This window comes from Protopterus annectens, chromosome 12.part0 (assembly GCF_019279795.1).
Source record: "Protopterus annectens isolate FY-2018-M chromosome 12.part0, PAN1.0, whole genome shotgun sequence".
Taxonomy (NCBI): Eukaryota; Metazoa; Chordata; order Ceratodontiformes; family Protopteridae; genus Protopterus; species Protopterus annectens.
In genome coordinates, this window is record NC_056746.1 from 568,985,121 (window position 1) to 569,011,869 (window position 26,749).

The 26,749-nt window shown below is 43.4% G+C and overlaps 1 protein-coding gene across 2 annotated transcripts in view; it reads right to left on the minus strand.

Moving 5' to 3' along the window:
- The window catches only part of CCZ1 (CCZ1 homolog, vacuolar protein trafficking and biogenesis associated), a 1,119,178-nt gene that overhangs the window by 603,073 nt on the left and 489,356 nt on the right, over window positions 1–26,749 (minus strand). The gene's annotated exons all lie outside the window — the stretch shown is intronic.

Below are 26,749 nucleotides of genomic sequence, written 5' to 3' on the forward strand. Positions count from 1 at the left end.
ATTGTCTTGTTGAATCCTGGCAACACGTGTGAAGAGTGTCGTGCACTCTGGAACAGGGGGAGAGAGATACACACACACATCTCTAATGAAAGCAGCATCATTCATACAGACAAACTCAATGTGCAGTGTCCTTGCACATTAGCAGAGGCAAAGAGCTGCTCATGTCTAATGAAGGCAGTATCTCTGATGCCCACACACTCAGCATATAGTGCATTTGACTCACTATTTCAGGCAGCTAAACATCTGTAATGAGGATGACACCACAGAGACACACACACCATGTAGAACACTCTGCACACTACCAGAGGCAGATAGCTGCACATCTTTAAGAATGTTAGTCTCTCTCACACACATGCATACACACATACTAGGTGCATAGTGCACTAGTCCAGGCAGACACAGAGCCACATATTTCTAATAAAGTCAGCATCTCTCACATTCATACAATGTAATGCACTGTACACATTAGGACAGACTACATGACATCAAGAAGCTGCAGACACAGTATTTCACATTCTCCAAAGAAAGCACTATTTCTCACATTTCCATAATCGGTCTATAGTGCACTCTAGCCCATCACAGAGCAGCATATCTATAAAAAATGCAGCACAACACACATGCTCAGCATGTTGTGCACTCTGCACAGTAGCACAGACAGACTGCTGCATATTTCTAATGAAGGCAGCCCACACACATACACACACTTCATAATGCACTGTGCATTCTATTACAGACAACTGCACATCTCCAGTGAAGACATTTCTCATGCAAATAAACTAGAAGTGCAGTGTACAGCACACAACAACAGAAGTAGACAGCTGCACAGCACTAAAGAACACATCACACACTGCACCTTGCACACTAACGCAAACAGCTGCACAAAGAACTGCACATCTCTAAGAAAGATCTCTTTCTCTCTCTCACACATACACAAATGCACACAACCACTCACAACATGCACACACACTGGGTGTGTGGCACACTCTGGACACTAGTAAAGGCAGATGAACATTTCTCTCATACACCAAGCATGTACTGGACTTTGAGGAGTAGCACATGCAGACTGTTGGACATCTCTAATGAAGGCAGCAGCTCAAGCATATATATATATATATATATATATATATATATATATATATATATATATACACACACACACACACACACACTAGGCATACAGTATACCGTGCACATTAGCACAGGATGACGTGATGACTTCATTTGAGATGTGCAGCTCTCTGCTTCCTCCCCCAACATACGCACAAACAGCAAGTAGTGCATGGTACACACTAGTACAAGCAAACAGTTGCAAATCTGTAGTGAGTGCAGCCAGTGGTGAATTTAGAGTACCTTGGGCCCTCTTCAATCAGTTTTGGGGAGGTGGATATAAATGAACATTTTCATTTGATTAATTTTCCTAATTAAAACTGCTGTGATTACCTGGACTCATCAATTAGAGCCATTTGGCTGTGTATACCAAATCAGTAAATCAACCGGGACCACTTCAACCCATTCCAGGGGCCTAAATATGGCCTGCGACTTGAATAAGACATGCTAGAGGGACAGATCTGTTTCCCAGCAACTGCCATGTCTTTGGAATAGGCTGCCAATTCATGTGAAGCAGAACACCTCTATAGCACTGTTCAAAAACCTACATGAGTGGATGGGGCACCATAAATTCTTACCAAAGATAGCACCCACAAAACCCTCCTCAACATGGTCAGTCATTACTAAATACAATCCTAGGTAATGACTAGACTATCTATGTTGTTACACTGGGATAAAACGGCTAGGCTTGAAATGACCTCTGGGTTGATAACCTAGTAAACGCCTATGAATATCTGACGGACATAAAAATACATAACACAATATTCCAATCTACTTTACAGATTGCATAATAGTTCTGTAAAACCAGTCTAATGATCTTTAATTAGATTATGGTGGTGGGTAATACATTCTTGTCCACAGACAGACTCTGTTTACAGACACAATAATGTAATTTGTGGTTGTTTCACACAAGCACACAGTAGCCCAGGTATTTCAACTTGTTTCACATAAATGCACACTAATCCTGCAAAGCTAGACTGTTCAAGCCAAACAAAGGACAAAAAAGCAAGTTACTTTCATCTGCAGACCTCTCACACCCACCCAGACTTTATAGCCATGTGCATATCATCTGACTGTGATACAAAAATACCCCTCACCCTCTTACAGCAAGAATCAGGACACAGCCAAACAATGAGGGACAAAGGGACAGATTTTAAATGCTAATGTTATATACTTAAACTTGCTAGAACAAATGTTTTCACATTTGTATGCATTTTCCGAAGAACAAGAATTCTGAAACTCAGATAATTGTTAAGTGACTGCAATCCTTAATTTGCCAGAAAATCACATTATTTCAGGAACTTTTCAAAATGAGGCAAAATCAGGAATATTTTCAACTTGGTTTCACCTAAGCGTGCCCAAGCTTGTTTCATACAAGATGCACACTAATCCTATAAAGTCAGAATGTAAGCTGAGCAAACAACAAAAAGGTAAGCTATTTTCATCCACAGCCAGCCCCTACTACATTTAGTGACTGCAATTCCCAATGATTTAACAGAAAACAAAGGCTATGTACTAACCATAACAATAGATTATGCACTGTCTTCTTCTGTAGGTCTCAACCTCTGGATTATCGGATCATATCAGAACCGATGCCTGCAATCTCAAAATTTTCAAGCCCTGTAGCTCTGCCGCCTTTTTCATAATGCCTTGTTTAAGACTTCTCAGACGAAATTTTCCCCAAGACCCCAAACTTTACCTCAGAAAAACTTCTCTCACAGCAAAAAAAAAATTGTCAACTTACAGTGGTGCTGCGGTACCATTATCACCTCACAATAAGATGCTGTCCGGTTAGATTCTCAACTAGAGCGTCTTCTGCGTGGAGACATGCGTGAATGGGCGTACCTTTGTTGATGGTTGTGCGTCAGGGCTGGTAACTCAGCACATAAAAATCAACTACCAATCATTAGCGGACCGGAGTTCTGCTGTGGCGACCCCTAACCAGGAAAAGGCGAAAGACTCAACAACAGTGCAAAAATTAACTGACAGTGGTCCTAGAGTTAGACCTCGAGAAGCTCTGAAAGGTCTAACTTCAGTCAAAAGTATCACTGACAATTTGGAAAGGGAGCAGAGGGAGGGAGGGATGGTTGAGATAGATGGCAGAAGACAACACAGATCTAACATTATGGTAAGTACATAGTTTTCATATCCAATGTTGTCTTTTCTGTCCACCTCAATCTTTGGGACAGAATCCTCAGCCACACAATTGGGTGCCTCTAGGAAAGAACATTTTGCAACAAGGTAGAGCAAAGGCAGCTCTGGATATCCAACTTGTAAGGTATGACTAGAAGTACAAGTGGCCACTGTGCATATATCATGTAATGAAGTGCAACCAAAAAAAGGTCAAAGAGGTAGCTGTTGCTTTTGTAGAATGGGATTTTGGTTTAAAGAGTAAAGAGATACATTTTCACAAGTAAAAAAAGGAAATCTAATCAGAAAGCCATCTGGACAAGCTAACCTTGGAAAATGGACCCCCAGATTTGGCTTTGGAAAAGGGCATAAAAATTGGTCTGACTTCCTGAAATGTTTTGCTCTATCCAAAAAGCATCTCAACTGATGATGGATATCCAAGCAATGATGCATATACTCTCCTTTGTTGTTGAATTTAGCTAAGAAAACAGGCAATTCAATTGTTTGATTCAAATTAAACTCTGAGACGACCTCAGGTAAAAAAAAAGATGGATTCTATCTCAGTGAAACCCTAGCTTTAAGAAAAGACAGGGAGGATTGTAGGATAAAACTTGTAGCTCAGAAACTCTTATAGCTAAGGTAACAGCTATTAGAAAAAAGTGTCTTTTAAGATAATAAGATCCACTGTACATGCAGGTTCAAAGGGGGTTATTAAGTACTGAAGAAAGGGCAAATCCCAAAGAGAACCTGATCCCTTATTTGAGGCCTATGCAAAAAGGTATCCTTCAAAAAGGTCTTGGATAACTTCAGAGATGAGATTAGGATATAAGTTTGACCTAGATGAAATCTGGTAATGGCTGCCATCTAAACCTTAATGGTAGAATACTAAAGTCCCAACTGAAAGAGCTTTTAAAGAAAATTCAGAATAGCCTATAGGGGAGCAGAAAGGGGGTCCAATTTCTGGATGTGACCCAGACAGAAAAGTGTTTTTAGTTGCTGGCATAAACTTTTCTATTAGATGGCTTTTGAGAAGAGGATAGGATATGCTGTAAGCATGGGATCCCTGGCCATTAATGGAACTGGAGGGACTTCAGATTTGGCGAGGCTGATCCAAAGGACAGGAAATAAGGTAAAGAGCTGGGTCCAGAACCCAAGGTGGGAAAAAGAGAGAAGGCCAAATGAAGGGGGCAATGAGGATCACTGTCACGTTTCTACAGAAACGTGGTCATCAAGCGAGTTAGAGGATAAGTGTACTGGAGTCCCAGGGGCCAATTATGTAGACCAGTGTCCCTCAGTGACTGCCCTCTGGATGGTTCAGGGCAAAGAAAGTGGTTTGTTTTGTGCTGAAAATTCTAAACAGAGGCTTGACCCCAACTTCAGAAAATGCATGCTAGTACTAACACTCATGAGGCATCAAAATGCTCCTCCAAAATGTTGATGTGCAAATCAGCCTCTAATTAGGGCATGGTACTTTAGATAGTTTTCCCTTTATATTGGCCCACCCCAGAAGGGAAGCAGCAGTGGTTACCATGACTTTGAGTGGGGGAAGAACAAAGGGATGACCTAAAGAGACATGAGTGGAAGGCATCCACCAATGAATCTGGTGGCAACACACATTAGTGAGATGAACTGGAAAGTTCAGTGGATGAGTAGATGGACCATTGAACACAGTTGTCCACTGTAGAACCCTCATGAAGTATCCGGCTAGAGGGACAAGGTGGATGGCTGATAAGGCATAGGATTAGATCAGCAGGTGGCCTGAAATGCAATAAAACTTGATTGGCTTGAATTTGAAAATATGACAATCTTGTGGGAGGTAGCTTTGCAATTTGTTTGGAGGTGTTTGGATGGCATTTGTTAAATTCTAGACTCTGTACAGGTTCTAACTTGAATTTATCAAAGTTGACGGTGATACCCAAGGAAAAGCAAAAGTAGAATCCCTGACCTGGATTAATGAAACTTTTGGCATTGCTGTGAGGAGCCAGTCATCCAGGTACGGAAATACCCCAAGACCCTGTAGTCTGAGCCAGGCTGCTACCATTGCCATGCATTTGGTAAACACTCGGGAGGCTGTGGTGAGACCAAATGGCAGTGCCTAAAACTGGAAATGACTGGCTCTCCGCCTGAACTGCAGGAACCTTCTGGGATGCCTCTCTGTATTTATGTGCTAGTACACATCCTAAAGGATGACCAAGCACATCCAATTATCTTTCCTCAGCAGAGGCAGAATGGACTGAACAGTTACCCATCTGGAATCTGGTTGACAAATTTAACTTGCTTAGTTCTAATACTGTGTGAATCTGAGGTTCCCTGTTTTCTCTGGTATCAAAAAGAATCCTGACTAGACCTCAGATCCTAACTGGTCTGGTGTGACCTCTTGGATAACTTGGGTTTGATACCAACTTTTGTATTTTCACTTTTGTTTCCCTCTTCTGGTGGGTGGTACATTTGGGAGGTGTTTTTAAGATCTAGAAAGGAGTGGAATGTGAGATAATAGCCTCTACAATTGACTATCAACACTGAGGTGCTGAAATGTGATGGTCTCCCAAGCTTGTGAGTGGACAGTCAAGTGTCCCGACTGATGTCAAAGTACAGCAGTCAGGCAAACTTTCAGAAGTACTGGAAGGCCTTGTCTGAGAAGGAACCTCTGAAGCCCAAGAACTGCAGACTGCCCCTGGGGCAATGTCTACTGAAGTTACTCCTCTGCCGTGGGAACATTTTTGCTAGGAGCACCTTGCATAAACTAATTACAGAAGAACATCTTTCTCCCCTCCGATTCCTGGAAAAGGTCCTCTGAAGAGACACGGTCTTACTGTCTTGCTCACTTCTAGTCAAGGTTATATTTTAATTTGGAACCAAATATTCTATTTCTATCAAAGTGGGCATTTAAAAAGGATGCCTTGAAGCTGTCAGTGAAATTATAAAGGTTAATCTAGGCATTATAGCAAAAGGTGATGCCTGTGCCTGCAGCACATGAAATACCATCTTCCACATTGGAGACAGGGTGCATGGAGACATTTGAAATTGGTTGCATGGTGGACGGTTGAGTCTCCAAGGTCTTACAAGACTATGACAAAGGTTGAGAAGCCACTGACTTGGAGGCTTCAGATATCATATCCCTTTGAAACCTTGTGAAATATACCAAATAATTCAAAATGTGGCTGAAGCATACGTTTGCTTGCCATATCAGTTCAATGCCAGTGACTCCATGTTTAGAGGATGAACTGACACACACTCTTTTGAGATCTCCTTTTTCGTGGATGTAGCAACAACAGTATACATGGAGAGACATTTATTCCAAAAAGGAACTGTTCTGGGAGGGAGCAATAACTTATCTGGCTTGAGGGGAATCAGCTACAACACATACCTGGCTCTCTCAAAGCCTTCTGGGACAAGAGGTGGATTAGAGGATCCATGGTGAAATCACCAAAGACATGGATGGGCCCATGGTAAAAGTTTCGAGGAAGACCGACTCCTCTAGGGAAGGGGCTTAGGAGGTCAAACCCGCTTCTATGTCTCATTAACTCCAGCAAATTGCTAAAGGGGGTGTCTTCACAGGGGGATTTGGGGGATCCTTCCCTTCAATGATACCAGAGTCCTCAGTATGAGATTTCTCTGGGAAATCCAAGTACTTAGGGAGGGGAGGACAAAGAAGTAACTGGGGAGTGGGGTGCCCCTGGATTGGAGGGGCTTGAAGTTTAATGTCACAGGCTGTAATAAGACACTAAGACCCAAAAGGGACGGGTGGCTCAGGACAGACCCGACAATGGAGTAGAGGTCACCATCTCAGAACAAAACAAAATCCATCTTACATCAAACAATGACACTGAGCCCAGATGACTGGCAAGAGGCACCTTCCACTCTAAAACACACAAAGGATGCACCTGTACCAGCCACCAATCTGGTCTGATCCAACACTAAGGTCTGAGTCAAGCAATCTAAAGAGAAGGCATTAAGGGTCAGGAAGGCCTTGAAAATCTCCAGGTCAAACTAGATCCCTGGCTGTCCACCTCAAAGCTACTGCTCTGGGAAGCACTTGGCTCTGATAAGATTAGATTCGAGTACATCAAGGTAGGTGCTGGAGCCAACTGTGGCTAGGCTGTCAGTACCACTGAGGGAGTACTACGGGCAACTAACAGAACTAAAGGCACCAGTGCTGAAAGGTGGGCCAGGGAAGGAACAGAAACAGCAGGTACAAAGGGGACAGGTCCCTCACCCTTACTGGGAAAAGTTCTCATATGCATTGGTGTAAGTCTACATTGTTAATGCTCTTGGTAGACATTGCTCATCTCAAAGAAGCCAGAGAGGAAGGCTTACTGAATCAAGGTATATGTAAAGTGATCTCTAGGGTTCAAAAAATGGGGAAGCCGGGAACCTGCTGCGAGAAAGCTTCAGATAAAACTCAGGCTCCAGTATTACGGGAATGGAGGGTAAGTGGATCTGACGTAGAGCCAAAGGAGATGATAAAATGTGGCTTGGCACTACTACGGATGTAAAAGAGGTCAGATCCAAGGTAAGCACTGACAAATATGAAGACAGGTTCCAAGGTTCACTGATTCCAATGCTTTTGAAGATGGCAAAGGAACCCAAGCCCTTGGGGTCTCTGGATCCTGATGGCCCTCTAAGGATGATACTAAATGTCTTTTTCCATCTTTTTTTTTAAAATTTCGTGTCGCCTTTTCTTTATTTTCCTCTCTCTCTCTGTCTTTCTCTGTTTTTTCTCAACAGTCGTGAAAGGAGAGGAGGACACAAGAGTAGATCAGCCACTGCTGAAGCAGCAGGCAACAGCTCCTTTAAAACTAATTTGGCCCAGTAGTTCCCCAAGGCCTGAGACCCAAATGATGCACATGTTTTGCAATCCACAACAAGACTGTCAGCACTGAGACAATAAACAGACTTACTCTGTGTATGTCTGGGGAGGGCAGCTTATACTCACACCCCACACATTTCCTAAAACCTGAGGCCCTGTCCATGTAAAATGGGTAAAAAAACAGCACACCGAAAACATCGATATAAAAAGACAAACAAAACTCACATATAAAAACTCTGTAAAGTACTATGCTAAAAATATCCATACATTTAGTAGAGTAAAGCTCTACCCAAAGTAAAATAATACGGTTAGAAGTAAAAGGCCCAGGGAAAGCTTGTCAAAAGGCAGAAGAGTAACTAGTCTGACAGGAAAAAATCCACAAGAAAGGCAAGTCTTCCCACAAAGAGGTATGCCCTGACTAACCATACTGCTAAAGATTAAATGGAAGACACAATAAAGGACAAAATATTGCCTGTATAACACTTACATTATCTGTAGAACACTGACCTGAAGAGGAGCTAATATTACAGGGCATTTCACACAAATTAACACTAACTTCTAAAGCCAGACATTAAAATGAGCAAATGAAAGAGGACATCTGCTATCATCCTTGGGATGGATCCCTACTCTGGGCCAGCAATCAAGGAGACTGAATCCTCACCACCGACTCTGGTGAGGGATGGTCACTAACAGCAAAGAGGGATTCACACAGTATTTTCAGACGCAGCTCCTTGCACCAAGCACAGTTCCCCTTAAGAGCACACAGAGAGCATGCTCCAGATCTGGGGCTGGAGACTCCATCTCCAGGCTAACACAAAACTCCACACTGACCTCTTTGGAGCTCTGTGTCCCTGTTCCCAGTAGCTGACACACACATGGATACTGGAGTTTAACACACACAGACACACCTGGGAAAAGCTGGCATAGATTTACTAACTGTGCCCCTTTCTGTCCAGACTCTGAAGTAATCATGTTGCCACCAGTCAGCTAACCTAAGGCTCTTACAAAGGGTACCCAAATTATACTGTGTAAAATTAATACTAATACAAATGGTAAGGTATGGCCAAATCAGTTAGGCTTTCAGAAGCAGCCACAGTGTCACTAAAACAAGCGTAAGCACTCTCAAGATAGTAAAAGTATTCTCTAATAGACCAGCCTCAATGAACGGTAATAAAATATTTAATGACAAATAATAAAATAGTAAACAACAGAGTTTCAACCACAGAGATAAAAAAATAATACAGTTGAAAAGTTTCTCACAGATGCAGAAAACAATACTAAACTATTCTCACTAAACGTCCCTGACTGACTAAAGAATTACTATTCCCTGACTACTTACTAAAGTAAGCCAAGCTGATGTGTGCCAAATATCTTATTACAGCAAAAGCCAGATGATGTCACCCTTTGTCTGTGTGGATGTGTGAGATATATATCCTGTCAGAAATCTTTCCAGTTAGGTTCAAGGTGCTGCTGCAAGAGTTCCAAAGAAACCAGATACTGGTGGCAACATCTGAAAGCTATAACACAGTTTCAAAAACTTTCCACTCTTCCAGGGTTCTCTGATAAACAAACACATTTGATCAGTTACAACAATACAACCTAACATACATGCATACATTCCTTCTGTCCAGCAGGACCTACTGTTGATGCATTTTTAACATAAGTTCATAGGCGTTTACTAGGTTAATGACCACAAGGCCTTTTTAAACCTAGCCATGCATCCCAAATCCCTGACAAGTTCTGATACCTTTGATAAGTGTAAGCATGGGCCTGGGAGATGAACCATTTACACAGGTTACCTGTGTCCATTAGAGACATAGGTGCCAAATCAGGGATGAATTTCTGGTTTCCCAACCAATTGTCCAAGTTGCACCTGAACTGGGTTAGGGAGGACCTCTGCTTCACATGGATAGGGAGCCTGTTCCATAGACAGGGTAGTCTCAGGGATACATACCTATCTCTCCAGCAGGTCCTATTTATATAACATAAGTAACTTTACAAATATACTTTTGACTCAAACATCTGTACAAATCAGTGTGATATTCAAATAAAAAAAATTATTTACAAAACTCCAGCTGGTATATGCACACATGTACTGCCCTACTATCCCTAGTACAGATGGCACTACCTCATAACATCACAATCCACAGAATGGCTAGCATCTCCAAAAGAGAATATTCTAATATATTTCACACAAGTGTACAGTAGCCCAGCCTTTACAGCCAGAGTTTAAACTGAGCAAATTAAGAAAGCTAGACCCTCCCTAACAAAATGGCAATTTAACACAAATGAAAACTAGTCCTTAAAGCCAGGGTTTAAACACAGGAAATGAAGAATGCAAGCTGCTTTCATCCACACCACAGCTAGCTCCAACTCCAAAAAAATGGTTGGTATCAGCAATGGTAGGTAGTAATCGTACATACTCCTACTACTAAGTAATATAAATGTAACGAACTGACTTCATCCTTCTAGCAATAATAAAGAGAACATTATTGTCAGCAACACCCAAAGTGGCATACCACAGCTGGAGAGATATAACAACTGTGACAAAGTAAACTATCACAATGAACAATTCCTAAACTGTAAATTCAAAGCTATACTGGAAGAAAAACAGAACTCCTTCTAAAGTTTAACCCTCTACATTTCAATCACTGAAGAACACAACTATCACATCAGTACACCCCCCAAAAAACTGTGTACTGTCTCTGTGTACCTACAGTCTAGCAGGGTATTTCATTTTGCAGAGCTATACTTTAGTACTAAGCAAAAGGTCTCACGGATTGTTATAGTATTCTTGCCACCTGATTACAATCGGTAGCATTTAAAAGTAACCACTACATAGACTTGGATACATCTGCCAGGCCTATTAACAGGCATCTTGTCCTTTTCAGCAGTTTTTTTTTTTCAGCTTTGGATCTCCTGACCTGTACCTTTTCCTGCAGCAAAAACTCCTTGCGTTTTCTCCAGTTTCAAGGTGCTGCAATTTACAAATCATGCAAACTGGCAAAGGAGAAATACAAGAATGCTGCTACTGTGAGTCTCTACTGTTTGCTGCCACTAATGCTTGCTTGTTGCACTCACCTCATAATAGCATATACTTAGTTACAGTCAGGGCTGTAGTTACCTCATCACGCTGGTGATGCTGCTGACACTGACTGAAGACATGATGGAAGGCAAGTGGGGACAAACATTTAAAAAAACGAAATTTAAATTGGTCAAGTGTGGTTTCATGCTACATTATTTATGTTTAAATTTTGGGATTTTCCAGAAAATATGGGATGGCTGAGAGATATGCTGGCTGGTCATGGGCCCCCTAGAGCTATGGGCTCCAGGCATAGGTCAGAATCACCCATATTATAATCATGCATTGAGTGCAGCACCACATGTACTCAATATGCATCACACTAGTACACAGCACTACAGGTGCCACAGGTAGCAACAATCACAGGAATATGCACCAGAACAGTGCTAGCACCCTACACAAATAATGTAATACATGTAACACAGCCTGTTGGAGAATGACATACCAACAACTAAGAAATGCACTGTTCATGCCAAACTACAAACAGCAGTACACTATCAATACACAGCCAAGCACTGCCTGTAATAAACTACTAATAAAAAATATCCTCCTGAAATACTACTGTCTATTGCACACTGACAACGGTCAGGCCATTCTCAGGTTTGTGTAGAACATCCTTAGTGCTTTAACTGTGAAATGTAGAACATTGAACTTGCAGACAGCAGAAACCACTCATCAAACTTAAAAAAGTAAGCTAGTACCAAGCAAAAAAATTTCAAGTTTAAATAATTCATGAAAAGTGCACTTCAGAGATATAAAAAAAAACTCAAGATGTATTCCTAAAACAATAACAGCTAGCAAACAACTTGACAGAAACTATAACATGGAAAGGAAACCAAAGACTAAATGACCATTACTGACATTAATGTGTTTCACTATGACTGGTATATTAAATATTACATGTTTAATTACAATGATATCAGCTACCCAAGAAATACTTTACATTTAAGTACTGACGTGAAGGGGCCCAATGTTTTAGCATCATCACATCCACAAGATGTAAAGACTGACGTGGCAGCTATAAAATCATCTTGTTGCTGGTACTGTATGGTGCACTCGATCATGCTGGATAAAGAACAGAGTACGGCATTGCTTCATGAAACCTATCAGAAAGCTCAGCATCTTAACAGTCACAGAAAATTAAAACCTGTCATTAACAACATCATAACTGCATATAACTCATCAATGCTTCACTGCATTTATTATATCAATGTGAAAGGTTACTGTAACAGTAGCATGAGATCCAAAAAATAGTTGCCCGGTGAAAGTCATTTTGTCAAAAGCAAGTTGATCACAAGTAAAGTGATGCAAATGTTTTCAAAACTGTTTCTCTGTGAAGACAAGTTCCCCTTCCCCCATCTGCATGTAAAGGAATTTAATCCCTGCAGCTTTAGACTTAATGCAATCAAATCCATGATCAGTGCGCTACAGTGTAATCACAAATCACCTCGGATAAATGTACTTTTCTGCAAGGTTTTACTATCTCAGCACTTAGCCATCAAGTTACTGGAATGACATTACATAGAACAGCCTCCAAAATGTCTTCAGTCCTACCCATCCTGAAACAACAATGTTAATATCAAGTACTGCTAAAACACATTGCTCCAATTACAAAAAACGTATTCACTTGGTCTACGTTACTTCAGCATCGGGAATATAGGAGCGACAATGTGAAAAATATTGCAAGCCCCAAATGTATTAAACAGCTAGCACAATAAGACAGAGCGAGTTACCCACCCTTAAGTGCGACTTCTATGACATATCTAGAAATGCTCGAGCAGGCACTTAGCACTTGCAGGAAACTATGGAACTGTGTGCTTTTTTTTTGCTTTCAGCAATCTTGAGATTCAATCTGCAGTGACAAAAAGTACAGTTTTGTACCTACCATAAATGTAGATGTTCGAGGATCCCATTGCTGCAGTCCTTACTATTGGGTATAGTCCGCATCCAGTCGGCCCGAATACCAGAGTATAAGGCTGACGTCGGTCAGGGCGCATTAGACTGACGTCAGTACGTCAGGGTACTAATGCGCATGACCGACGCCATATCCTCAGTCTTTTCTTGCCCCAGATGTCAGAAGACCCTAAAAAGACAAGGCCCAAAATACCTGCACCAAAAATATGTACAATATATACAAGAATATATACAAAAATACAAGCATGAAACCTCACCTACACAACCACCCCTAAACACAGAGGGAAGGAGGGAGGGTATTGGACTGCAGCAATGGGATCCTCGAACATCTACATTTATGGTAGGTACAAAACTGTACTATGTTCTTCGTTCCCCATTGCTGCAGTCCTTACTATTGGGTAGAATCCCAAAGCAGAGGTAAGGGAGGCTGGCAAATCATAAAGAAGCAGGAGCTGACAACATGCCTTGCAAAACAGCTGTGGCAAAACCAGCCCTAGACTTAGAGTAGATGGGAAGGTGATAATGCTTAGAGAAAGTATGCACTGAACTCCAAGTAGCTGCTTCCAAAATATCCTTAGTTGCCACCCCCCTTAGAAATGCTGTTGAAGTGGCAGTAGCCCTAGTGGAATGAGGCCTAATCCCAGCTGGAATCTCCTTGCCATGATGGGAATAACAAAATGCAATGCAAAAGCCAATCCACCTAGAAATAGTTTGTTTTGACACAGGCTTGCCCTGTGAACTCAAAGCAAAAGAAACAAACAACTGCTGAGACTGCCTGAAATCCTTAGTCCTGCTTAAATAATAACGCAATTGCCTGTGTACATCTAAAGTGTGCAAAATCTTTTCCCCTTTATTTTGGGGGTCTGCATAAAAGTAGGCAAATGAATAGTTTGGTTTAAAGCCACACTAGAAACCACCTTAGGCATAAAGGAAGGATTAGTACGTAATGATACCCTATCCTTATGGAAAATCAAAATGGCTCTACTGCCATAAGGGCCTGCAACTCAGACACCCTTCTTGCAGAAGTAATAGCCAACAGAAAAGCAGTCTTCCATGACAAGTATTTCAATTCAGCAGTAGCCGAGGCTCAAAAGGTTGTAGAGTAAGTTTCTCCAACACAAAATTGAGATCCCAAGCAGGAGTAGGAGCTCTACGTGGGGGTCTTATATTCTTTGCCCCTCTAAGAAACTGCTTGAACAAAGGATGTGAAAACAATGGTGGGTCACAATCATAGTGAGCTGAAATTGCTGCAGCATGAATCTTAATGGAAGAGAAGGACAAACCTTTGTCCAATAACTCAGTAAGATATTGAAGAGCCACACTCAAATTAGGCTCAGAAACCTGCAAATTCTTTGCTGTACTCCAAAATAAAAATCTCTTCCATTTTTCATGACACTTTCCTTGTACTAGGTCTTCTAGCTTCCATAATGACATTTAAAACTTGTTGAGGAAGTTGAGACCTGCTGTGTTTCAACACAGAATATGCCAGGCTGTTAGATGAAGAGAATGAAGCTTGACATTTAGCAGATGACCATCGTTCTGAGATAACAGATGAGGAATCAGAGGTAAAGGCCATGGAGGCGTCCTTACCAGACTCCGTAGTAGTGGGTACCAGTGTTGCCGAGGCCAATCTGGAGCTATCAAAATCATCCTTGGCCTGTCTTGTCTGACCTTTAATAGTACCTTTGGAAGAAGAGGCAGAGGAGGAAAGGCATACACATGAAGGTTTTTCCAACTGAAAGACAGAGCATCCACTTTCCAAGCTGTGTGATGAAACCCCTTTGTGCAATACTGTGGCAGCTGGTGGTTTAGTGGAGAAGCGAACAGATCTATGTCTGGAGTTCCCCATGACACTGTCAATTTTGAAATACATGAAGATCCAGTTTCCACCGTGGGGATCCATGATTTGTCTGCTTAACACATCTGCTAAGGAGTTCTGTGCTCCGGCAGAAACCTTGCCTGAAGAGTTAGTTGTAAGTTTAGTGCAGTCTCCCATAAAATCATTGCTTGCCTGCATAGAGGATAAGAATGTGTTCCCCCTTGCTTGTTGATGTACCACATGACAGTTGTGTTGTCTGTTAGAATCAACACCTGCCCTGGAAGAAGTAACTCCTTGAAAGCCATTAATGCAAACTGGACTGCTAACATCTCCTTCATGTTGATATGTAGATGCTGTAGTCTGGCAGGCCACTTGTCTTGTATCCACTTTCCATTTAGATGAGCTCCCAAGCAATGTCCGAGGCGTCTGTCGTCAGAATCTGACTCGCCTCTGGCCGGGTCACAGAGAGTCCCTTGTTTAGGTGACATTCCTGAGCCCACCACAAAAATTCTTTTTGAAGGCAAGGTATGATTGGAATGACAGTGTCCAAATCCTGGCAGTGCTGTGTCCATACATTTTTGAGATACCATTGTAGCTTCCTCATATGCAGTTTGGCATTGGGAAGCACCAGAATACAAGATGCCATGAACCCTAATGCTTGAAGGACTGTCCTTGCAGTCAGCACGGACTGATGAGATAGTTGATGGAAGTAAAGTGATAGACTCTTTTGTTTGTCCGGGGTTAAAAAGGCCATCTGGGCTGCTGTATTCAGTCTCACACCCAGAAAGCACATGTCTTGAGAGGGTACTAGACTGGACTTTATTTTGTTCACAGAATACCCTAGGCATCTTAGCACTGCTATAACATATTCCAGATGCTGTAGAAGGTCTTCCTTTCTTGAGCCAGAATCAGGCAGTCGTCCAAGTAAGGATAGATTTGAATTCCTTGAAGCCTGAAGTAAGCTATCACTGGAGCCAGAACCTTTGTGAATACTCTGGGCGTAGTAGATAAGCCAAAGGGCAATGCAGAGAACTGATAATGAGAATTTCCAGCTCGAAACGCAGATACTTCCTGCAACTTAGTCTTATAGGCACATGAAGGTAAGCTTCCTTGAGATCTAAAGTTACCATCCAGTGATCTTTGCCCAGCAGAGGTAAAAGCTGTTGTAACGTCAACATCTTGAACTTGGGAATGTCCAGAAAAGTGTTGAGGAGAGATAAATCCAAAATTGGTCTCCACGTGTTCCCCTTTTTTGGTACTAGGAACAGGCGAGAATAAAATCCTAGGCCCCTTTCTGATACAGGGACTGGCTGAATGGCCCCCATCTGGAGTAACTGAGAAACTTGCTTGTGAGCCTCTTTTCTTTGTGGAGGAGGAACGTCTGGCATGCCTTTGAAACGGGGGCATTGTGTGGAAATAAAATCTGTAACCATGGTGAATGATATCCAACACCCATTTGTCTTGAGTAATCAAATCCCAATTTTCTTTGAAAAGAGACAGTCTTCCTCCCAAAGGAGCTGCCAGACGAGAATCTACTGGCAGCTGAAAAGACAGGTCATTGAGTCTGTTTACGAAAGGACTGACCCCTGCCCTCACCAGAAGTCTGAGCAGGGGAACTCCCTGTTCTAGGCCTGAAAGAACCTGGAGCCCTGCCCCTACCACGTCTAGACCTACCCCTAGACTGGGAATCATAAGCAGGAAATGTCCACCCCTTAGCAGGCCAATTTCTACTAAACTTCGGTGGTTGCACCTGCAAAAAATCTTTAACAGTTTGCATAGATTTAGCTTTGTCCTCCATTTTCTTTAAAACTGCTTCCACAGGCGATCCAAACAACACATCAGACTGTAAAGGAGCATCCAAAATCCTTGTCTTAACATGCTCAGCTAAATTCTGATCCTTCAACCAGGCATGCCTGCGAAGAACAGAACTAGTAGCAGCCACCCTCGAGGAGGCCTGCACAGCATCAAAACCACATTGCAAAGAATGCTTACCCACTTGTTCAGACACATGAACCAAATCCAGCAACTCTTTACACTCAATACCTTCCGCCAAAGCATCCACCTTAGATTTCAATTGGGAAAGGAGATAATTCTGATATCTTAGCATGTGAAATTGACAATTCAACGCCTCATGGCTAGAGTGGAAGAAGTATACACTTTCTTTCCCCACCTATCCAAAGCCCTGGCCTCTTTATCAGTGGGAACAGGATTTTTAACCACAGAAGCCTTAACACCTTTAGGCCCTTGAGAAATAGTTTCTGGGTCCGCCCTAGGACTCTTAAACAAATACTTATGAGCTTCGGCACCCTATAATACCTATCAGGCTTAACAGGAGCAGGAGGCAAAGAGTCAGGGTTCAGGGAGGCCTCTGCAAAACATCTTCCACCACATTCAACACAGGAGGAATAGCTAAGGGCCTATGCTGGGGTATGAACAAGAATTCCCTAAGCCTTTTCCTGGAATCAGAGTAATCCTGGCCTTCCCATTTAAAGTGCTCCCTCATGGAATGCAGAGTCTCTGAAAATGAGAAATCCTCAGGAGGAGAAGCTGTAGGAGTGGAATCATCCACATCAGAATCAGAATAAGTAGGATACTCCTGCAAGTCTTCCGCAGAAGACTCTGAAGCCTCTGAACACTGTTCAAAACTATCAAACTCCGGTTCCACCCTAGGCCTCTTATCAGGCGGGGGCATAGAACCTCTAATCATAGTAATCAAATCTTCTGCCATTTTAAGCATATGTTTCTTAGGTACAGAACCCGAAATGCTAGGAGAAGCCCCCACTGAAGCTGAACTAGGCCTACCTCTCAAAGAAGTTTTGGCAACAGAAGGAGAGGCTCTAACTACCTTGGGAAGAGAGGGAAGAACAGATACCTGGGAAGCCCCCTCAGCTTGGCCTACCTCCTGAGAAGGCACATCCTGTAACATTAAAGTTTCTGCCTGAGACTCCATGGAAACTCCTGGCAAAACCTCTGGCTCCACTGAGTTTCTAAAGAACCGACGTCCGGGACTGCCGGTTCATCAACCCTAGGCTTCGCTGTTTTGTCCTTGCGCTTCTTGGACGAAGCGGGCGTCGGAGCATCCGACGGCATTTTATAATTGCAACGCTTCCCAAACACTAACCTGGCACAGTCTAACCTCCTCTTAATAGTGCGTTTGTTAAACCTAGCACAAGAGCGGCAACCAACAACGTCGTGCTCAGGCCCTAAATAAGGTATACACAAGGTATGGTAATCCCTATGAGGTATCTGTTTCCCACAAGAAATACAGTTATTCACTTTTTCTGACATCCGGTTAAATACTGAGGCAAGAAAAAACCAAAATGTTCCCCAACGGGGTACTTAGCCAACTCTGTTTTGGTCTGAAACTCCGGTTTCGGAAATATTTCAGAACGCCAACCTGCACTCGCAAAACTGCTTCTGCATCGGACCACGCGGCAAAAAAGACTGAGGATATGGCGTCGGTCATGCGCATTAGTACCCTGACGTACTGACGTCAGTCTAATGCGCCCTGACCGACGTCAGCCTTATACTCTGGTATTCGGGCCGACTGGATGCGGACTATACCCAATAGTAAGGACTGCAGCAATGGGGAACGAAGAACATCAGACCTCCTAATAGTCATGGGCATTTTATTCCCACTCCAAAAAAATGTATGCCTTGGCATAAATGTGGTAATGCATAATGATCACGCAACATGTAATCTCCACACCCTGGTCTAATTTGGAGTCTTCATATTTTATGGCAAATATTTCTCTATGCCACTGGCTGCACTAACAGAACACTTTACTATCACACTTAATGGATGGGGAAGCAATCATACCTCTCAACTGTCCAGATTTTTACCTCATATTTTTGGTCTGTCAGTCATAAAATATGTGGTTTTCTAGCAAGTCCCTGAGGACTGAAGTCACAAAATGACGTACATTTGAGTTTCAGACTACATATACTTCAGAAAATGCATGCCAACACAAATCCCATCATTCTAGCAACTTTCTAAGTTTGTAAGAGCAATATTTAAACTGTGTCTCTATTTATGGGCCTTAGTCCCTCCATTATTTTAGGCTTTATCCAGGTAAGAGGTTGAGAGGTATGGGAAGCATTTTTTAATATAACAACTTTTTATGTTATTAACATAAAAAAATACAAAGTAAGTGATCTTGGCAAACTGGGAGACACCAGGAGATCGCATAACCTGCCGCTTGGTTTAAAGGTATAAGCGACTCTTGAGTTTTGGGTGAAACTAACTGCTAGAAATGATCACGCAAACTTTATTAATAATACAGTCAAGCATCTATTTAAATGAAAGTCTGTTGTAGAGCACATTCTCTGTTAAATACTACTGTAATCCTTCTAACACGGCATTAAGACGTACAGCCCTATAACACTAAGGGGATGCTAATATGTTTGCATACGTTTGTATTTCTGTGCTTACTATGGTATGAAAAATTAAGATTAAAATACTAACAAAGTTTACACCCAAACCCCTTTCTCTAGCACTCAGTCGAAGCTCTCCTTTACAACATTAATACATATGTACAACGGCAAAGTGGTTCTGTACCCAAACTAGTTACAAATGTCCTCACTAATATAATGATTCTTAATTACTACTGTATGCAACACTAAGCTCCATGCATCCTACTAAAATACAACAGAAAGACAGATCGCATTATACTCATTCCCACAGGAAATTCTATGCCAAAAGCAGCTGTGATGCGTCAACAAATACCCCCAAAAAATCAGCACAGCTGTGAAATAATAGTAAGACTTAAATTACACTGATGGTGCATATTATGCTGAAAATATTCAGAAACATTTTTCCCCCAGCTGGCAAAGAAATCATTTTAAATCTGACAATATAATCAACATGCTTAATCTGTACATTACAAGACAATGCTATTAGTTTACACATTATTTTAACTAAATATGCAACAAAGAAAAATATCATAAAATAATGTTTAATTGTACAATTTTTGATCTCACTTTTCATCTCAGATGCAGCAAAAGTAATGTGGAAAAATTCTTTGTGAAAGCATCTACCTATACAGCAAGATCACTGCTGTGAGGGTAACCTCTTTCAGAAGATACATATAAACATGACAGCCAGAATATTGGGCCAAGAATATGATTAAGGAAAAGCATAAAAATAAAAATGTGCTTTTCAAAAGAAGTGACATGTATAATGCATTTTTGGCAGATACGGCATGGAATTCACACTGAGTTTCAAAACTGTAAGGGAAATAAATGTACAGGGGGATTCTGAATAACAGAAAGAAGCTAAACATGTGGAGAAACAAATAGTCAGTATAGAAAAACAGACACTGGCATAGAGAGTCACAATCACACTGCATTAATGACATACATGCAGAAAGGGTGACTGAACTGGCCACTTGTTAACCATTTAAGGGCAGAGCTTCAGTTTAGTCATCACATCCGCAAGTAACTGGCACATCATAAAACAGACTAACATTTATATAATATATTCTAAAAACATAAATATTACAAAAAATTGCATAAGCAAAAGGGTGGGCCCAGTCTTAGCATGTCGGAATATACAAAATGAAAGCTTTAAGGTTTTTCACATGTTGTTTAGTTGTCTCCAACTATTCATATCTACAGGACTTTAGCAGACCAGGTCTGTCAGTCAATAATTGTGTCTTTGAGTTCTTGTAAATGAGAAGTTATGTACCTACCATAACGTTCCATGTTAGTTGTCTTCTCTCGCCTTCTTTCTTGCTTGATGGGTTCGGAGCCGATCCTCGGCTCCGACTCGGCACTTGCTAAGCTCGAGAGTCACTTTTACCAGCTCGAGGCAGCCCCATATCCCATGATGCAAGGCGGTAAGTACCCAGATCTCGTTTGTTGTCCATAGGCAATAACACCTAGCATAAATAACTTCCCAAAAGGAAGAAAGAAGGCAGAGAAAAAGCCTGAAGGATGGGTAGGAAGACCTGAACTGTATGGTCTTAAGAAGCATTCTTCCATGTAGAGAGAAAAAGGTCTGTCCAGGCCAGGGGGAAGGTCGCAAGAAAGAAGGCGAGAGAAGACAACTAACATGGAACGTTATGGTAGGTACATAACTTCTCAATGTTAAGTTGTCAATCTCGCCTTCATTCTTGCTTGATGGGACCGTGTCCCTAGCACCTCTATCCTGGGTGGCTCAATGGAACAGACTCTTGAGAACTGTAGAGCCAAAACTGGCTCTGTCCCTGGAGGCCAAATCCAATTTGTAATGAGAAACAAATGTATGAGGAGTGGCCCAAGTGGCTGCTGCACAAATAGTGTCTAATGGAAGTCTAGCTTGAAAAGCTGTGGAAGTGGCTAAGCTTCTGGTTGAATGCTTTAGGTTTCGAGCACAGCTGTTTTCCCTGAGCTGATAAATTTCAGAGATGACAGAAGAAAGCCATCTAGATAAGGTCACTTTTGAGACGGGAAGGCCTTTTTTGTTATCAGCATAAGAAACAAAGAGCTGATCGGATTTCCTGAATTGTTTTGTTCTGTCCAAATAATATCTGAGTTGGCGGTGAACATCAAGATAATGTAACTTTTGTTCCGATCTGTTTGAGTAGTTTGGGAAAAATACAGGAAGGTCAATAGACTGATTCAAATTACTTTGAGGCGACCTTAGGCAAAAGGTCGCATTAGTTCTCAATGATACCCTGTCTTTGTGGAAGACCAAATAGGGGACGAACAGAGAGCATGAAGTTCAGATACCCTCCTAGCCGGTAATAGCAACCAGGAATAAAGTTTTCCATGAAAGAAATTTCAGGGAACATGAAACAGCTGGCTCGAAGGGAGGAAGAATCAAGGATGTCAGCACTAAATTTAGGTCCCATTGAGGAGGAGGACTCCTGAATGGAGGTTTCAGGAGAAAAATTCCTTTTAAGAAGGCTCTACAAAGCCTGTGGGACATAATGTTGTGATCTGCGAACCCGACATGAAAGTTCGAGATAGCAGCCAACTGAACTTTGGCCCTGGAAGAAGAGCCCGCGTGAAAGATTTCCGCTAAGAAATCCAAAACTGCTTGTACTGGAGCAGTAAAGGGATCAATATTTTTAGCTTTTGCCCAACAAGAAAAGCGTTTCCATTTGCTGGTATAAATCCTTCTGGTAGAGGATTTTAGGGAAGCTACTATGATGTCCCTAACAGGATTAGAGATCATAGGAAGCCTGGCTAAGGAAGGAAGTGGAGCAACCATGCTGTGAGGTTGAGAGAAGGGATAGACCGGTGCAGCTGACCCGATTGGTGAATCAGAAGGTCTGGTACTGGGTCCAGATGCCACGGCTGCACCAAAAGGTGGCGATGGAGGAACGGAAACCAAATCTGTCGAGGCCAATAGGGAGCAATGAGAATCATTTTGGCTCTCAAAACGGTGGCTTTCTGGAGTACTTGTGGAATCGGCGGAAAAGGAGGAAAGGCATAAAGAAGTCCCTGGGGCCAATCCTGGGTTAGAGCGTCTCTGGGGGGATGGCCTGTCAGTGGGAAGAGAGAAAAGAAGTCTGGGCATTTGCTGTTTTGGGGAGTAGCAAAAAGATCGCAACATGGGCGGCCCCATTCTAGAAAAATCTCCTCCACTAAAGATTGTTTGAGAGACCACTCGTGAGGCATGAGAATAGCTCTGCTCAATCTGTCCGCTAAAATGTTGGTTTTCCCAGGGATATGCGTTGCTACCAGAAACCGATGAGAGGAGATTGCCCATTGCCAAAGTCTGAGAGCTTCTCGACACAAGGGGTAGGACTTGGTTCCGCCCTGTTTGTTGATATACCATACTACAGACATGTTGTCTGTGTGAACTGCAATTGTTCCCAAGGGAAGAAAGTCGTTGAGGGCTTGCAACGTTAAAAGCACTGCTCTCATCTCTAGGACATTTATGTGCAGGTGGTATTCGAATGGTTGCCACATCCCATGAACCATCCTGCCCTGATAATGACCCCCCCACCCGATCAGGGGGGCGTTTGTAGTGACAGTGGCTACGGGCCGGGGTACAAAGGGTCTGCCTTGGTGAATCTGGGGAGAAGTAATCCACCATGAAAGATGATTCCTGCAAATTTGTGTCACCAATATTTGGTGACGCATTGGAAGTTGTCGGTAAGACCACTGAGTGAACAACATCCACTGAAGCAGGCGCATGTAGAAGCGAGCCAGGGGAAGAAGGGTAATGGCCGCAGCCATGAGACCCAACACCTTTAGAACCATTCTGGCTTGTACTTTTTTGCTGGCTAGGATGATCCTCACGTGACTTTGTATATCTGAGATTCTTTGGTCTGTGAGGGTTGCTGACATCCGAACAGTGTTTAAGTTTGCCTATGAAAGTAATAGACTGGCAGGGCAATAAGGAGGATTTTTCGTAGTTGATCGAAATTCCCAATTGAGTGCAAAGATTTATTGTGTAATCCCTGGCTTGAAGAAGTTGATGCCTGGTGGTGGCTGAAAGGAGCCAGTCGTCGAGATACGGAAACACCTGGAATCCTTGACGTCTCAGGTGAGCCGTGACCACTGCCATACATTTGGTGAACACTCTGGGGGCTGTAGTGAGACCAAAGGGCAGGGCTCTGAATTGGAAATGACTGGACCCCAGCCGAAGCGGAGAAACCTTCTGGAGCGTCTGTGAATTTTTATGTGATAGTACGCGTCCTGAAGATCTATTGAGCACATCCAGTTGTCTTTCTCTAGGAAGGGCAAAATTGACTGAAGTGTGACCATTCGAATCTTGTCTTTCTCACAGACTTGTTGAGTCTGCTGAGATCCAATATTGGTCTCCAGTCTCCCGCCTTTTGGGGACCAAAAGAATCTTGAGTAGATTCCGGCTCTGAATCGTCTATTGTAACTGGCTGAATGGCTCTTTTTGTAGAAGTTTTAATACTTCTAACTCTGCGACTTCCCTTAGACCGGTGGTACATCTGGAAGGGAATTTGTGAGAGAAGGACTTTCCTCGAAAGGAATTTTGTAACCCTCGGATATGATCGACTGTACCCATCTGTCTTGAGTGAGGGAACACCAGGCTTCTGGGTACAGCGATAGTCTTCCCCAACTGCCTCCAAGGATGGACAGTCGGGCAACATCTCAGGGATGCTGAAAGGGCTTGTCAGAGAGAGACTCTCTGCTTCCCTGGTTCTGAGGACCCCTCTGCCTCTAGGGCGCCTGTTATTATTACCCCCTCTGCCTCTAGGGGTAAACTGACCACGTATCCGGCGTGACTCCTTGGGACTTTGAACCACATCTTTCCACCCTTCTGTCCTTTAGGGTAAGGTCTAGAAGGGGTGGAAAACGGACCCACGGCAGAAAGAGTCTTGCCGTCCTGTTCACACCTGGTCAATGTATCCTTCACTTAAGGGCCGAACAAAGCCGACCCATCAAAGGGAGAATTTGTGAAGGACGCCTTAAAGGATCTGCAAAATTACAGAGCCGCATCCAGGCTTGGCCTAAGAGCCGCCTGTACCTGCTCTACTCGCTCCATCTGCTGCATATGATATCAGTCGCATGGAGGAGTTAGCTATAGAATTAAGGATTCCTAGCTGAGAAGCAATTTTTCTTGAGCCCCTGCAGCTGTAGGATCCTGTACTACTTCACCTAGTTCCTTAAGGATGTCCCTTTGGAGTCTGGTGAAGTGACATAAGTAGTTCAGCGAGCGCATAGCAAAGGTCGCTGAAGAGAACATCCGCTTACCATACCTATCCATGGTCCTAGAATCCTTATTAGGAGGATGGACAGGTACGGAAGGATCTGCAAGTTCCTTCTTAGTGGCAGCCGCCACCACCATGGCATCAACAGGGACACCTTTCGTAAGGAATTGCTTGTCCGAAGGGGAAGTAATAAATTTAGATGGCCTCCTAGGAACTGGCTCTACAGAGTCAGGAGCAGCCCAAGCCTTTCAAGCAATAACTTCCATAAGGGGGTCGAAAGGCAGAGACACCCAGGAGGTGGAGGGTCGAGATCCAAACGCCTCTAGGTATACCAACTCATCCTCAGAGGGATTTGTGGAGGGCCAGTTTCCCCTCTGTTTTAGGAGTTCTAGGATGTCTGAAAAGGAGACATCCTCAGAGGGGGATCTTGGGGATCCCTCCGACTCATCTAAGTCGGTATCTGAAGTGATAGACTCAGGGGAGTCTAGGTGTTTCCTCTTACAAGTCCTCTTGCGCGGAGGATCTCCTGACTGATCAGGAGAATCCTCGGAAGAGGGGGTTATTCCCAGTGGGGAAACCTGAGGCGGAGGATCTCTGGGTCCGGGAGCAAGAGAGATGGCAGAGATATCGACAGGCACTGTAGAGGGAGGAGCTAAGGGAATAGACTGCTGGCTGAGCCCAGTGGCCAGCACACTCTTCATCACCTCAAGGCCCCTCCCAGGGAGGTCCGAGAGAACCCGTTCCGAAGAAACCGGAACTCCAGGACCCACCAAAAGGGAAGGCTCCGAGGCAGATGTCGGAGCCGAGCTCACCAAGGCCGAGGCTCCAAGGGGAAGAGCGGGGTAGGACAAGGGTCCGATGCCACTCACCCCCTCGGAGGAGACCAGGGAAGCCCGACCACCGAATCCCTCTAAGGATGGTCTTGAAGAGGAGATAAGAGTAGATGCAGAGGATGCAGAAGGGGGGGGGTATCCGCCCCTCAGCCATAGCAGAAACTATACCCGAAGACTCCAGCTCCAAACTCTGAGGTAGAGTCGAAGGAGGAACTTCAAGAGGGTGTGGACTAATAGTCGTCTGTTGAGACGGACTATGCAGCATCTGGGCCAGTGCCTGTGATTTCAATAATCTACTGACCACCCTCTCTAAATCATGGTCTGAAAGCCTGGATGACCTAGATGATCGGCTCTGATGGCTCCGCTCCGAGAGGAGAGGTGAGGCTGGAGCCGAGAGTATCGGTTCCAAGGAAGGGGACCTGGACCTCTTCCTCGAAGGAACCATCGGAGCCGAAGAAACCATAGATGCAGTCGGAGCCAAGGACTTTTCGGCTCCGACAGAAAGCCTCGATGCATCGGCTCCAGCCGGAGCAGATACAGACATAACTGTAACGGTGTCGGAGCCGGTCGGCGCCGACACCGAAGCCTGAGCCACATGGTGGTCGGAGCCAGTCGGAGCCGACACCGATGTGACTAACAGTCTTGGCACTGATAGCCATCGGTGCCGAAGGTTTTTGCAAACCAGGATCGGCTCCAGCCGGAGCTGATCTCGACTCCGAAGGAGTCGGAACCGAGGTCGCAGGCTTGGACACAGTAGCCTGGGCCTTGGAAGACTTTGAAGTCTTGCTTGGAGCCGATTTAGCCGGAGAGCCCTCCGGTTTAAGGAGACCCCTTAAAATCAATTTATTTCTTCTCTCCTGCAGGACTCTCTGGCTAAAGGAATGACAACTCGCACAGGAGTCCTGCAGGTGGAGAGGTCCCAGGCAATATAAACAAGAAGTGTGACCGTCTGTCAGAGACATCTTCTGACAGCACGAGTCACACTTCTTGAAACCTGAGACCCTCTGTTCTTTAGACATAGTGCTTTCCAAACAAACACTACACACACAGTCCCGAACCAGACAAACTAAAGTTAAAGAATTGAGAAGTAAAAACTCTCACACACACACACCCTGACAGGGGGGGATGGGAGGGAATTAAGGCCTGACTAAAAAAGTAAAGAAGGAAATAAAAAGTTAGTCAGAAAAAGCCTCACAATTATCTAAAAAGATAGAATTTTAAGGAAAATAGAAAAATTTTTCTGATTGGGGGCTAAAAGTTTAGTAATAATAAACACTTACCAGGAGCTGGTAAAAAGAGGACCTCATCAGCGAAGCGGCAAACGAGATCTGGGTACTTACCGCCTTGCATCATGGGATATGGGGCTGCCTCGAGCTGGTAAAAGTGACTCTCGAGCTTAGCAAGTGGAGCCGAGGATCGGCTCCGAACCCATCA